This window comes from Anomaloglossus baeobatrachus, chromosome 9, assembly GCF_048569485.1.
Source record: "Anomaloglossus baeobatrachus isolate aAnoBae1 chromosome 9, aAnoBae1.hap1, whole genome shotgun sequence".
In the NCBI taxonomy this organism is placed as follows: Eukaryota; Metazoa; Chordata; class Amphibia; order Anura; family Aromobatidae; genus Anomaloglossus; species Anomaloglossus baeobatrachus.
In genome coordinates this window covers 29,980,291-29,994,338 of record NC_134361.1, presented here as the reverse complement: position 1 = coordinate 29,994,338, position 14,048 = coordinate 29,980,291, and the positions used below count along the sequence as shown (strand labels likewise).

The following is a 14,048-nucleotide window of genomic DNA, read 5'->3' as shown; positions in this document are numbered from 1 at the left end:
CTGCAGGGAGGAACAACCGCAGCCGTCCGAGGGACCCGTCCATCCAGCCACTTGTTTTACCGTGAACTGTGTCATCATCATTGGGCTGAGTGAGTACCTCCGTGCCGTGCGGCACAGCGCTGCCCCTGTGACCCTGCACCTCATCAGGCCCCGCAACCCGCCTGTCATCCATCTCTACCCCATCACCGGGCCCTGGGACAACCAACCCCCCTACCCACGGAGGGGAGAAATAACAACAAAGCTGCTCCCTGTCACAGGCTCCCGGGATCCCCGTCCAGAGCAGCGGTGGTGTCCACACAATCACCACAACCGTGGTTGGCGTCACGGACAATATCCCCAAAACCCAAACGACCCCTTTTCACTCACGGGCGATGAGCGCCGCTCGAGTCCCCGGGATCCGGCCATCGCTCGAGCCACCGAGCAGCAGCAGCCGTAGAGCAGCGGCAGCCGGACCCGAGCAGTGGGAGAGCGCAGCGTCCCCTCCTCCGCCCGCGACACTTCCAGCTTGGGACTGGTGTGTAGGGTAAAGTGGATGAGGATGCGCAGGAGGAGGAGGAGGCTGAGGAGCATGACATTCCGGAGCTGTAGAGTGTGGGTGAAACCCTGACTGAGGTAGGGCCTGCAAAACTTGGTGTGTGAAGGACGTGTTCCGTCCCTCGCTCAGACTGGGTCCCAGCTTCCACAATATTAACCCAGTGTGACGTCAACGAGATGTAGCGGCCTTGCCCACATGCACTTGTCCATGTGTCTGTGGTTAGGTGGACTTTGGCTGAAACAGCGTTGTTCAGGGCACGTGTGATGTTTTGTGACACGTGGTTATGCAATGCGGGGACGGCACACCGGGAGAAATAGTGGCGGCTGGGGACCGAGTAATGTGGGACAGCTGCCACCATCAGGTCGCGGAATGCTTCTGTCTCAACCAGCCTAAAAGGCAACATTTCCAGCGCAAGCAGTAGCGAAATGTTAGCATTTAGAAGTGTGGCATGTGGGGCGTTGGCAGTGTATTTGCGCCTGCGTTCAAAGGTTTGCTGAATGGATAACTGAACGCTGCGCTGGGACAAGGACGTGTTTGATGATGGTGTTATTTCTGCGTGGGCAACTGCAGGTGCAGGGCCGGAGGAGGCTTGTTCGCGGGCAGCATGGACAGGGGATTGGCTCGCATGCACAACAAGCGAAGACGTAGCAGTGACATCAGCAAGCACTGCTCCTCGACTCTGTTGTACATCCCACAAAGTCGGGTGCTTGGCTGACATGTGCCTGATCATGCTGGTGGTGGTCAGGCTGCTAGTTTTGGTACCCCTGCTGATGCTGGCACGGCAGGTGTTGCAAATGGCCTTTTTAGAATCATCTGGAGCCAACTTAAAAAACTGCCAGACTCGGGAAGACCTAACATTTGTACAGGCACCTTGTGTCGTGTTGTTCCGGGGAACAGTTGCCTGACGTCTGCCTGGGGCCACCACCCTGCTTTTTACTGCCTGTTGGGATGCTACGCCTCCCTCCCCCTGTGCACTGCTGTCCTCGCTCTGCATAGCCTCCTGCCAGGTTGGGTCAGTTACTGGATCATCCACCACGTCGTCTTCCTCTTCCGCACCCTGCTCCTCCTCCTGACTTCCTGACAATTGTGTCTCATCATCGTCCACCCCTTGTTGAGACACGTTGCCAACTTCGTGAGAACGTGGCTGCTCAAATATTTGGGCATCTGTACATACGATCTCCTCATGACCCACTTCAACATGAGCTGGCGAGAGGCCAGAATGTGCGAATTGAAACGTGAACAGCTCTTCCGAGTGTCCAAGTGTGGGATCATTAATGTCCGAGGACGTGTACTCAGCCTTGTGGTAGGAAGGAGGATCAGGTTCTGAAATGTGCGGTGCAGTATCACGGCTACTGACACTTGACCGTGTGGAAGACAGAGTGTTTGTGGTGGTGCCAATCTGACTGGAAGCATTATCCGCTATCCAACTAACAACCTGTTGACACTGGTCTTGGTTCAAGAGCGGTGTACTGCTGCGGTGCCCAAGAATTTGGGACAGGACGTGCAAGCGACTAGATGTGGCCCTTTGTTGTGGCGAAATTAGAGCTTGCCCACGACCTCGGCCTCTGCCTGCACCACCATCACGTCCACTTCCTTGTTCCTTGCCAACGCCCTTGCGCATTTTGCAATGCTGTGCTGACGTGTATTCACTAGACTTGTGCGTTATATAATTGTGCTTCTTACTGCCTGTTGGGATGCTACGCCTCCCTCCCCCTGTGCACTGCTGTCCTCGCTCTGCATATCCTCCTGCCAGGTTGGGTCAGTTACTGGATCATCCACCACGTCGTCTTCCTCTTCCGCACCCTGCTCCTCCTCCTGACTTCCTGACAATTGTGTCTCATCATCGTCCACCCCTTGTTGAGACACGTTGCCAACTTCGTGAGAACGTGGCTGCTCAAATATTTGGGCATCTGTACATACAATCTCGTCATGGCCCACTTCAACAGGAGCTGGCGAGAGGCCAGAATGTGTGAATGGAAACGTGAACGAACAGCTCTTCCGAGTGTCCAAGTGTGGGATCAGTAATGTCCGTGGACGTGTACTCGGCCTGGTGGTAGGAAGGAGGATCAGGTTCTGAAATGTGCGGTGCAGTATCACGGCTACTGACACTTGACCGTGTGGAAGACAGAGTGTTTGTGGTGGTGCCAATCTGACTGGAAGCATTATCCGCTATCCAACTAACAACCTGTTGACACTGGTCTTGGTTCAAGAGCGGTGTACTGCTGCGGTCCCCAAGAATTTGGGACAGGACGTGCGAGCGAGTAGATGTGGCCCTTTGTTGTGGCGAAATTAGAGCTTGCACACGACCTCGGTCTCTGCCTGCACCACCATCACGTCCACTTCCTTGTTCGTTGACAACGCCCTTGCGCATTTTGCAATGCTGTGCTGATGTGTATTCACTAGACTTGTGCGTTATATCCAAGTTTTTGCAAAACGCACACAAGTGCAGCGGAAAGCTGCCACCAACAGGCACACACGTGCGGTTTTTAAATGCAAGCACGGAGGCACTAAGAACCTAACAGGTCTCTATCCAGGGACAACGTGGAGCCTCCCAATTTTTGGCTGCCCTGCCAAAGGGCTATACTACAATAGACCCACTTCCTTACAATAGGCACTTCAGGTTTACAGGCCCTCATGCACGTCTCTATCCAGGGACAACGTGGAGCATCCCAATTTTTGGCTGCCCTGCCAAAGGGCTATACTACAATAGACCCACTTCCTTACAATGGGCACTTCAGGTTTACAGGCCCTCATGCACGTCTCTATCCAGGGACAACGTGGAGCCTCCCAATTTTTGGCTGCCCTGCCTAAGGGCTATACTATAATACACCCACTTCCTGACAATGGGCACTTCAGGTTTACAGGCCATCATGCACGTCTCTATCCAGGGACAACGTGGAGCATCCCAATTTTTGGCTTCCCTGCCAAAGGGCTATACTACAATAGACCCACTTCCTTACAATGGGCACTTCAGGTTTACAGGCCCTCATGCACGTCTCTATCCAGGGACAACGTGGAGCCTCCCAATTTTTGGCTGCCCTGCCTAAGGGCTATACTATAATACACCCACTTCCTGACAATGGACACTTAATGTTTTGAGGCCCTCATGCACGTCTGTATGCAGGGCATTGGTGAACCTCCCAATTTTGGACTGCCCTGGCAAAGGAAAATACTACAAAGACTCACTTCCTCAAAATGGGCACATTAGACTCAGAGGCCTTTATGTACGTCTCTTCTCAGGGACATCGGAGTGCCACACAATGTTTTACGTAAAATCTTTCATGTATTAATCTCAAAAAGTAACATACATTAGCTCTATCTCACTATTGGGTATGTGCCCTTAAAATTTCCGCCATGAAAATTCATTTTGGTGTCATTTTGGAAGATTTTCTGGTGAGTCCGTAAAAATGGCGTAAAACGCAGACAAAATTGTTCACAGCTGTGACTTTTGAGTGATAAATGCTTCAAGAGGTCTTCCCCATGCTGTTGCCATGTCATTTGAGCACTCTTCTGAGACTTTTGTGCCATTTTTAGGGTTTCTACATGCTGCCGGTGGTCATTTCACAAAAATACTCGGGTCTCCCATAGGATAACATTGGGCTCGGTGCTCGGGCCGAGTACACGAGTATCTGGGGATGCTCGGCCCGAGCCTCGAGCACCCGAGCTTTTTAGTACTCGCTCATCACTAGTGCCAACCTCTGTAGCAAGCTAGGGAGTGTCAGGTTTACAGTAAGTGAAAGCTAGGGATACCCAACCAATTTTTCCTCCATCTGGCAAAATAATAATAATAATAATAATAATTATGTTTTTATTGCTAGAATTATTTTTTATATACTTACCTCCCATCCATTTATCACGGTTTTTAATAAATATTTAGTAAGACATATTTTGTAGGCAATATACTTCCTTTCTTTTTTATATACTGATGTTATCTATTTTTAGGTGAATCACGATTAAAATTTTTTCAAAACACTTTCTGTAATATATTTGTACAAATATATTTATTAGTATACAGAACACACTCGTAATAAGAAAAGGCAATTGAGAAAACATTTCCATTACAAGATGTGTTCTTTGGGTCTCTCGTCTTGATGTTCCTCATCCCATCGGCTTTTATTGACCTTAGGCCCCTTTCACACGTCAGTGATTCTGGTACGTTTGTGCTTTTTTTTAAACGTTCCAGAATCACTGACATACGCAGACCCATTTTAATCAATGGGTCTGCTCACACATCAGTGATTTTTCACTGAACTTGTCTCCATGCAGCGTGCACCCATGGCCGTGATTCTGCACGGAGACAAGTCAGTTTTTTTATGGCATCACTGATGACCCACGGATCACACTATGGTGTGATCCGTGTGTGATCAGTGAAACACGTACCATAAAATCACGAACATATTAAATATTTTCAACTTACCTTGCCTGCGATTCGCTCTGGAGCCTCCGCTCTTGACAGCTTCTGCCTGGCTCATGAATATTCATGAGAGCAGGAAAACCCGACCAGGATGTAGCAGCTGCAGAGCGGTGGGCGGACGCTGCAGAGCAGGAGACTTCAGCACCGTGGAGAGCAGTAATGAAGGCAGGTGAGTAATGTCCATGTGCAATCACGGATCACGGATCACGGATTGCACATGGACAACTCACGTGTGCCGTGAATTACAGGACACGGATGGACATGTGCGTATTTTACACACCAGTGAAGAACGTCAGTGTTTTTCACTGACGTGTGAAACGGGCCTTAGGTGAAGCCTGAAAATTCTGCTATTTTTCTATATAAACCCCTGATTTTCTCACTACCATGCTCCATGCATCCATGGAGAATAACCCTGACATGTTCACGTTCTACTCTTCGATGGTATAGTTTGCTGGATCGATCATTTACATGTGTCATGTTTCACCAGGAACCAAAATTTTATTGTACCCAGCATGAATGGTTGTAGAGTGTCTCTAACTACTTAGTATTTTGTTTGTATGAAATAACAGATAATACTGAAAATTCTGTACAATCATTGTTTGCTATTGTAACTATTACTTTACAGAAATACTGAGTTATTTATACATGATTTTAAAACATTCGGTAATTTTGGGCATATTCATGTTTTTGCAATCAATTTTAATTTCATATTGAAATTTATATATATATGTATATATATATATATATATTTTAAAATGTATACATTACATGGATCACAGAAATGTGAGCACAATAACTTATTTCTTCATCACCGGGATCTCGGATGAGCCATTTGTTTTCTTCTTGGTTTTCTTCATTTATCTCATCACTCTCGGAGGAAATCTAACCATCTTCCTCCTTATTTGTCTCAATCACCATCTCCATACACCCATGTACTTTTTCTTGGCCAACTTGTCTATCTTGGACATTACTTGTTCTACAATAACTTTTCATAAAATCTTTTCTTCTTTCATATCGGGAGATAACATTGTCTCGGTTCTTCAATGTCGTATGCAACTTATTGTCTTTTTGTTGGTCTCTTGTTACGAACTGTTGGTTTATCAGTGATGAGTTATGATCGCTATGTTGCTATCTGTAAACTTTTTCATTATAATCTTATCATGAATTTGAAACTTTGTGCCCCATTGACCCTTTTCTGCTGGATTTGTGGGTTTCTTGAACGTTTACCACTTTTTATGCAGCTCTTTAAATTAACGTGTTTTAAATCCAACGAGATGGACCATTTCTTCTGTGACATTATGCCTTTCCTAAAATTAACTTGCAGTGACATATCTTTTATTCAGCTCTACATTTACATTTTAGGGGGGCTGGTTACTGTTTTTACCCCCTTCACCCTTATATTCATCTCCTACGTCTTCATAATTGGCACCATCTTGTCTATACGTTCTAGCAGCGGCAGACGTAAAGCCTTCTACTCATGTTCCTCTCACCTTACAGTTGTCATCTGCTTTGATTCTTCTCTCACCTTCCAATATATGAGGCCATCTACATCCATAGACTTAGGTTACAGTAAATATTTCTCTTTGCTTAATGGAGCTGTTGTCCCTATACTGAACCCCCTGATCTACAGCTTAAAGAATAAAGATGTAAAAGCCGCTGTAGACAGAAAAATCAGATTTGTTGTATCAACCGATATTTGAGCCCATGAGAGGAAAATGTAAGCCTCTCATTTTCAGTACACATTATGGAATTTTTTTTAAAAATCTAAAGCCAAGATAAAAATCACAGATAAAGTTTTAACAAGCTGTAATATCTTGAACAAATCTTTAGATCTTTCGAACTTGAATCAGTGTGGAAATAAACCATAATGTCCCTAGATATTAGGTAATGTTCTTATGGGTGAATCAATAATACCGGTGACAGCATGCGGCTTCCAACATTTTCCAGCATGACCGATTTGGCAGTGGGTAATTGATGGTCTGCAGAGGCATATCTTTCTAGGGTCGCAGAAGCCTCCAAATAATGGGCAATGGATCCCTGACTGCTCTTAGATACTCAGAAACCTCAAAGCCATTGTCAGACCTTATGCTGCTCCATTGGGCCTCTTGTTCCTCTTGTTGCATGACATTGCCAGCCTCATCCTTCCAGAATGGGTATAAAGTTCCTGAATGACCAAGGTATTTTTGCCATTGACTGGGCATTCTGTTCCCCAGACCTCAATCCAATTGAGAACATTTAGGACATTATGTGCACCTAACACCATCATCCAGCATTGCAGAGGTCCTGGAGCTACTTGAAGTCCTGGTCTAGATCTGGGAAGAGACTTTCCAGGACCTCATTGCTTGATTTTTGCAGGAAGAGATGTACTTTTGAATGAAACCATTGAATCTGCCACATAGTGTACTGAAAAACGGAAAAAAATTCTTAGTGCCGTTAAATTTCAAAAATAAGCGCAATTCCAAGATTGTTTTTCGAGTTCTAGTTCTCATTTAGTTTACGTTTAGTAGTTTGATTCTCCAGGTCAGTAGGAGTATGTAGATACCTAACTTGTATATTTTTCTTTCAGTTTAAGTAGTGAAAAACATTCAGAAGTTCATAAAAAAAATTTTTTTGGAGCCATTTCCCGAGAACCACAACATTTTTATCTTTTAGGATCTGGGGCTCAGTAAACTGACAATTTTACTGATACATTTTTGGGTAGATGTGATGTTTTGATCTCCTCATTGCATTTTATTGCAGAGAAATATAATTCCAGCATTTTTAATTGTTTTGTTCATTTCTCTGTTTACTGATCGGATTAATTTTTTATTTCTTTATTTTAGAATGTTCAACAGATAACGACATATCAAGTAAACATCATTTATGGCAACATTCGTTTTATATAATTAGCAAAAGAAAAAAGAGATTGGAATAATTTTATTTATACTTTAATAGATTGGAAATGTCTAAACTCAGCGATACCAAATATGTGTATTTTTAATTGTTTTATTTTCAGTCGCGCAAAAGGAAAGTTATTTGAAGTTGTGTTTTTTTTCATATTTTTAAAAACTTAAAAGAAGAAAAAGAGAATAACACTCCACAACATGTCGGACAATTTCTCTAGAATGAGGCTATACTTCGTTGTTTGGTCTCAAGCAATGGTTTCTGCAGCGTGGCCCAAAAAGGAAGGGGCACCGGCGCAGCTTCTTGGACGCCATGTTGGAGCCGCAGTAATATTAAGTTATGAATAAGGTAGAAATCTCCCAGAAGTGACTTTTTATTAAACACTTCATTTCAAGTTATTCAAATATGTATATAGTGACCATTTTGACTCTTCAGATTTTTTATATCGGTAAAAAAAATATTCCTAAATCATATTGTTATTGCTCAAAATTTAAATTTTTACAACAAGTAATATAGTAGATCTGGTCATATGTGGTGTTTGGATTAGACTATAGTACATGTGATATAAACTGTTGTTAGGTTACACAGCAGGACTCAGAAAACAAGTGCCATATGACTTTTTAGTACAGCTTTTTTGAGCCCCTGAGGCAGTAGTACAGTGGAAATAAAAGATAAAATTCTGGGTGCTCAATACTGTCACAGTTTCACTGGTGTTTTTATATATATATATATATATATATATATATATATATATATATATATATATATATATATATATATATAATATATTTTATATATATAGATATATATATATATATATATATATATATATATATTAGTACAGACCAAAAGTTTGGACACACCTCATTCAAAGAGTTTTCTTTATTTTCAGGACTCTGAAAATTATAGATTCATATTGAAGGCATCAAAACTACCAATTAACACATGTGGAATGAAATACTTAAAAAAGTGTGAAACAACTGAAAATGTGTCTTATATTCTAGGTTCTTCAAAGTAGCCACCTTTTGCTTTTATTACTACTTTGCACACTCTTGGCATTCTCTTGATGAGCTTCAAGAGGTAGTCACCGTAAATGGTCTTCCAACAGTCTTGAAGGAGTTCCCAGAGATGCTTAGCACTTGTTGGCCCTTTTGCCTTCACTCTGCGGTCCAGCTCACCCCAAACCACCTCGATTGGGTTCAGGTCTGGTGAGTGTGGAGACCAGGTCATCTGGCGTAGCACCCCATCACTCTCCTTCTTAGTCAAATAGCCCTTACACAGCCTGGAGGTGTGTTTGGGATCATTGTCCTGTTGAAAAATAAATGATGGTCCAACTAAACGCAAACCGGATGGAATAGCATTCCGCTGCAAGATGCTGTGGTAGCCATGCTGGTTCTGGATGCCTTCAATTTTGAATAAATCCCCAACAGTGTCACCAGCAAAGCACCCCCCACACCATCACACCTCCTCCTCCATGCTTCACGGTGGGAACCAGCCATGTAGAGTCCATCCGTTCACCTTTTCTACAAAGACACGGTGGTTGGATCCAAAGATCTCAAATTTGGACTCATCAGACCAAAACACAGATTTCCACTGGTCCAATGTCCATTCCTTGTGTCCTTTAGCCCAAACATAACAGTTGTTCTAGAGATGAGAAGGTGTGCCCAAACTTTTGGTCTATACTGTGTGTATATAGATAGATAGATAGATAGATAGATATAGACCATTATCTTTTGTAGTAATGCCTGTATTACAACTTTATAGTTCCTTGAAGAAGCTGAAAGGACGAAACCCTGGATGAAGTAGAATGCTGAAAATATTTATTTTGTTTTTGATTACTCCTTTGTGAATATGAAAAATTTGTTTCAGAATAAAAATGTGCTTATGCATTTTTTTATGTTTTGGCCACTCGGAGTTATAGAGAATCTCGATGTTAATTTGGATAGCATTTTAAATATTGAGAACACCCACTAAATGTAACGCATGACAACATTCAAACTGTGGTAGTGTTTAGTGGTCCTAATTTAACTGTATTATTTCCTCTGTTGTAAAGTCCTCTGTGAACTTTCTGCTACTGCATTTACCAGCTTGCAGTTAAAATTTGATAAAGGGAATTTAAATGTCCAATATTTTGGACTTTTATTGGGACTTTTTATTCCTTTTTTGTAACATTTTATGCAGCTCTTTTTTGATTGTGCTCTGATTTATAATCTAGGTATTAGTACAGTGGAAATGTCTTATAAGGTCAAAATTCTCACACATGTCACTCCACTAGTGTTTTAAGGAACATGTGAAGAAAAAGAAGAAAAAATAGTTTCTGGATAGTGATGAGTGGATTCGCAGATAACCAGGACCATTTTTAATCACCAAACTCTGGTCTCCATAAACTTATATGGGGACCAGAATCCGTCCCGGACCAGATTTTAGAAACCAGATAATGGGAACTGGCAGGTGGTAGAAGGAATAGGGATAGAAGTAGACGCACTGTACTTAGCGAAGCTCCATCGTTGGTGTACACTGCTTCTAGGCCACGCATTCACTTCCTGGGCCCCACATTACATTCTTTGGGTATGCACTGCTTTCCCCATTCACCGCTACCTGTGATTGGTTGGAGTTAGACACGCTCTCATACAGTCCGTTGACTGCTTCCAATCACAGACACTGTGTGCATCTATCGTGGTATAAAAATAAATAAATACATTGGCATAAGGTCCCTCATATTATGATACCCAGCACAGATAAAGCACACGGCTACAGGCTGCAGCCCCCAGTCATAAGTATATCGTGGCTGTGTATCACACTAAGAGGAAATTTTTTTTGTTAAATTATTATAATAAATAAATTAAAAAACTGGCATGCGATCCCCCCAATTTTGATACCCAGCCAAGATAAAGCCCGACAGTTGTGGGCTGGAATTCTCAGACTGGAGAGGCCCATAGTTATTGAGCCGTCACCCAGCCTAAAAATACCAGCCTGCAGCCACCCTGGACTGGCTCTTCCCGATTGCCCTGGTGCAGTGGCAATGGGGGTAATATAAGAGGTTAATGGCAGACCACAGCTGCCACTAAGTCCTAGATTAGTAATTGCAGGTGCCTATGAGACACCCCCCCCCCATTACTAATCAGTAAGAGAAAGTAAATAAACACAAAAAACGAAAAAATCCTTTATTTGGAATAAAATACAAAAAAAACCCCTCTTTCATCACTTTATTAACCCTCAAAACACCCCTGCAAGTCCAACATAATCCACACGAGGGTCTCTTGCCAATTCAGCTCTGCAACAACTGAATTGACATTGTGCGATTATGGAAAACGGTGGTATTTTTTGCCAAGACATGCAGATTTGGTGCTTAAATTTTTACACCATATTCCTACACCCATTCTATACCTCCTGGCAAAAAAAAAATCGCATCACTACCACATCATACCTCATGCACATTCAATGCATTTTTTTGCCAAGAAGTGTAGATTGGGTGCATGAATATGGTGTAAACATTTCATCACGAAATTTGCATCTCTTGTCTCAAAAATGCAAAAACGATTTTTTTTTCTGCCAGGAGGTGCAAATTTGGTGCTGAAATCTGGTGCAGACATTTCAGCAGCAAATTTGCACCTCTTGGCAGAAAATTGCACTGAAATGGTATCAAACCTTTTTTCTGCATTCTTGGGTCAAGAGATGCAAATTTGGTGATGAAAGTTTTACACCATATTCATGCACCCAATCTACACCTCTTGGTAATAAAAAAAAAACATATCAAAACCACATACACTATGTGCAGAATTATTAGGCAAATGAGTATTTTGATCACATGATCCTTGTTATACATGTCGTCCTACTCCAAGCTGTATAGGGTTGAGAGCCAACTACCAATTAAGTAAATCAGGTGATGTGCCTCTCTGTAATGAGGGGGGGTGCGGTGTAATGACATCAACACCCTATATAAGGTGTGCTTAATTATTAGGCAACTTCCTTTCCTTTGGCAAAATGGGTCATAAGAGAGATTTGATGGGCTCTGAAAAGTCCATATTGTGAGATGTCTTGCAGAGGGATGCAGCAGTCTTGAAATTGCCAAACTTTTAAAGCGTGATCACCGAACAATCAAGCGTTTCATGACAAATAGCCAACAGGGTCGCAAGAAGCGTGTTGGGCAAGAAAAGGCGCAAAATAACTGCCCATGAATTGAGGAAAATCAAGTGTGAAGCTGCCAAGATGCCATTTGCCACCAGTTTGTCCATATTTCAGAGCTGCAACGTTACTGGAGTATCAAAAGCACAAGGTGTGCCATACTCAGGGACATGGCCAAGGTAAGGAAGGCTGAAAAACGACACCTTTGAACAAGAAACATAAGATAAAATGTCAAGACTGGGCCAAGAAATATCTTAAGACTGATTTTTCAAAGGTTTTATGGACTGATGAAATGAGAGTGACTCTTGATGGGCCAGAGGCTGGATCACTAAAGGGCAGAGAGCTCCACTCCGACTCAGACGCTAGCAAGGTGGACGTGGGGCACTGGTATGGGCTTATATCATCAAAGATGAATGTGTGGGACCCTTTCGGGTTGAGGATGGAGTGAAGCTCAACTCCCAGACCTACTGCCAGTTTGTGGAAGACAACTTCTTCAAGCAGTGGTACAGGAAGAAGTTGGTATCGTTCAAGAAAAACATGATTTTCATGCAGGACAATGCTCCATCACATGCATCCAACTACTCCACAGCGCGGCTGGCCAGTAAAGGTCTAAAAGATGAAAAAATAATGACATGGGCCCCTTGTTCACCTGATCTGAACCCCATAGAGAACCTGTAGTCCCTCATAAAATGTGAGATCTACAGGGAGGGAAAACAGTACACCTCTCGGAACAGTGTCTGGGAGGCTGTGGTGGCTGCTGCACGCAATGTGGATCGTAAACAGATCAAGCAACTGACACAATCTATGGATGGTAGGTTGTTGAGTGTCATCATAAAGAAAGGTGGCTATATTGGTCACTAATTTTTTGGGGTTTTGTTTTTGCATGTCAGAAATGTTTATTTCTAAATTATGTGCAGTTATATTGGTTTACCTGGTGAAAATAAACATGTGAGATGGGAATATATTTGGTTTTTATTAAGTTGCCTAATAATTTTGCACAGTAATAGTTACCTGCACAAACAGATATCCTACTAAGATAGCCAATTCTAAAAAAAACTCACTCCAACTTCCAAAAATATTAAGCTTTGATATTTATGAGTCTTTTGGGTTGATTGAGAACATAGTTGTTGATCAATAATAAAAAAAATCCTCTAAAATACAACTTGCCTAAAAATTCTGCACACAGTGTAAGGTGTGATGCAGTAGTGATGCGACTTTTTGCCAGGAGGTGTAGAATGGGGTGTAGGAATATGGTGTAAAAATTTCAGCACTAAATTTGCAACTCTTGGCAAAAAAACGCGGTTTTTCTGCCAGGAGATGCAGGTCTGTGAACATGAGTTTACTGAGCTCCCTTGGGGTCTCCTGAGGTCAGGTTACCTGCGATCACAGGTGGAGGACTATTCACACCTCCCGCTACAACTACAAATAATCTGAGTGCCGTCACCACTGATCTCTGCGGCTCATTCATCTTCTGCCTGAACCTCACAGTGTTCAGGTATGTACCATAATCGCGCGCTGTGACTTCAGACATGTAGCAGAGCTGGAATCATCATGGGACCTCATGTGGATTAGCAGGGACCAGAAGGTGTGTTTTGGGGGGTAAATAAATTGGTGATAGAGGGGTTTTTTTTGTATTTTATTTCAAATAAAGGATTTTTTTGGTGTTTGTGTTTTTATTTACTTTCACTTACAGATTAGTAATGGGAGGGTCTCATAGATACCTGTCACTATTAATCTAGGGCTTATTGGCTGCTGTAGGCTGTTATTAACCCTTTATTACCCTGATTGCCACTGCACCACGGCAATCGGGAAGAGCCAGGTAAAGCACCAGGATTGTCGTGTCTAATGGATGTGACAATCAATGTGCGGCTGCAGGTGGCTATTTTTAGGCAAGGGGTGGCCCAATAACCAGCCTGAGATTACCAGCCCCCAGCTGTCAGGCTTTATCATGGCTGGGTATGAAAATTGGGGGGAACCACACACAGTTTTTTAAATTATTTATTTAAATAATAATAATAATAATAATAAAAATAATAATAAGAAGAAAAAGTTGCATGTGGTTCCTCTTATTTTCATACACAGCCAAGATAA

General features: G+C 42.7%; 1 pseudogene; it reads left to right on the top strand.

Moving 5' to 3' along the window:
- The first annotated feature begins 5,717 nt into the window (after nucleotides 1-5,717).
- LOC142251775 (olfactory receptor 6C1-like) lies at nucleotides 5,718-6,649 on the top strand (annotated as a pseudogene).
- Nucleotides 6,650-14,048: the final 7,399 nt, after the last annotated feature.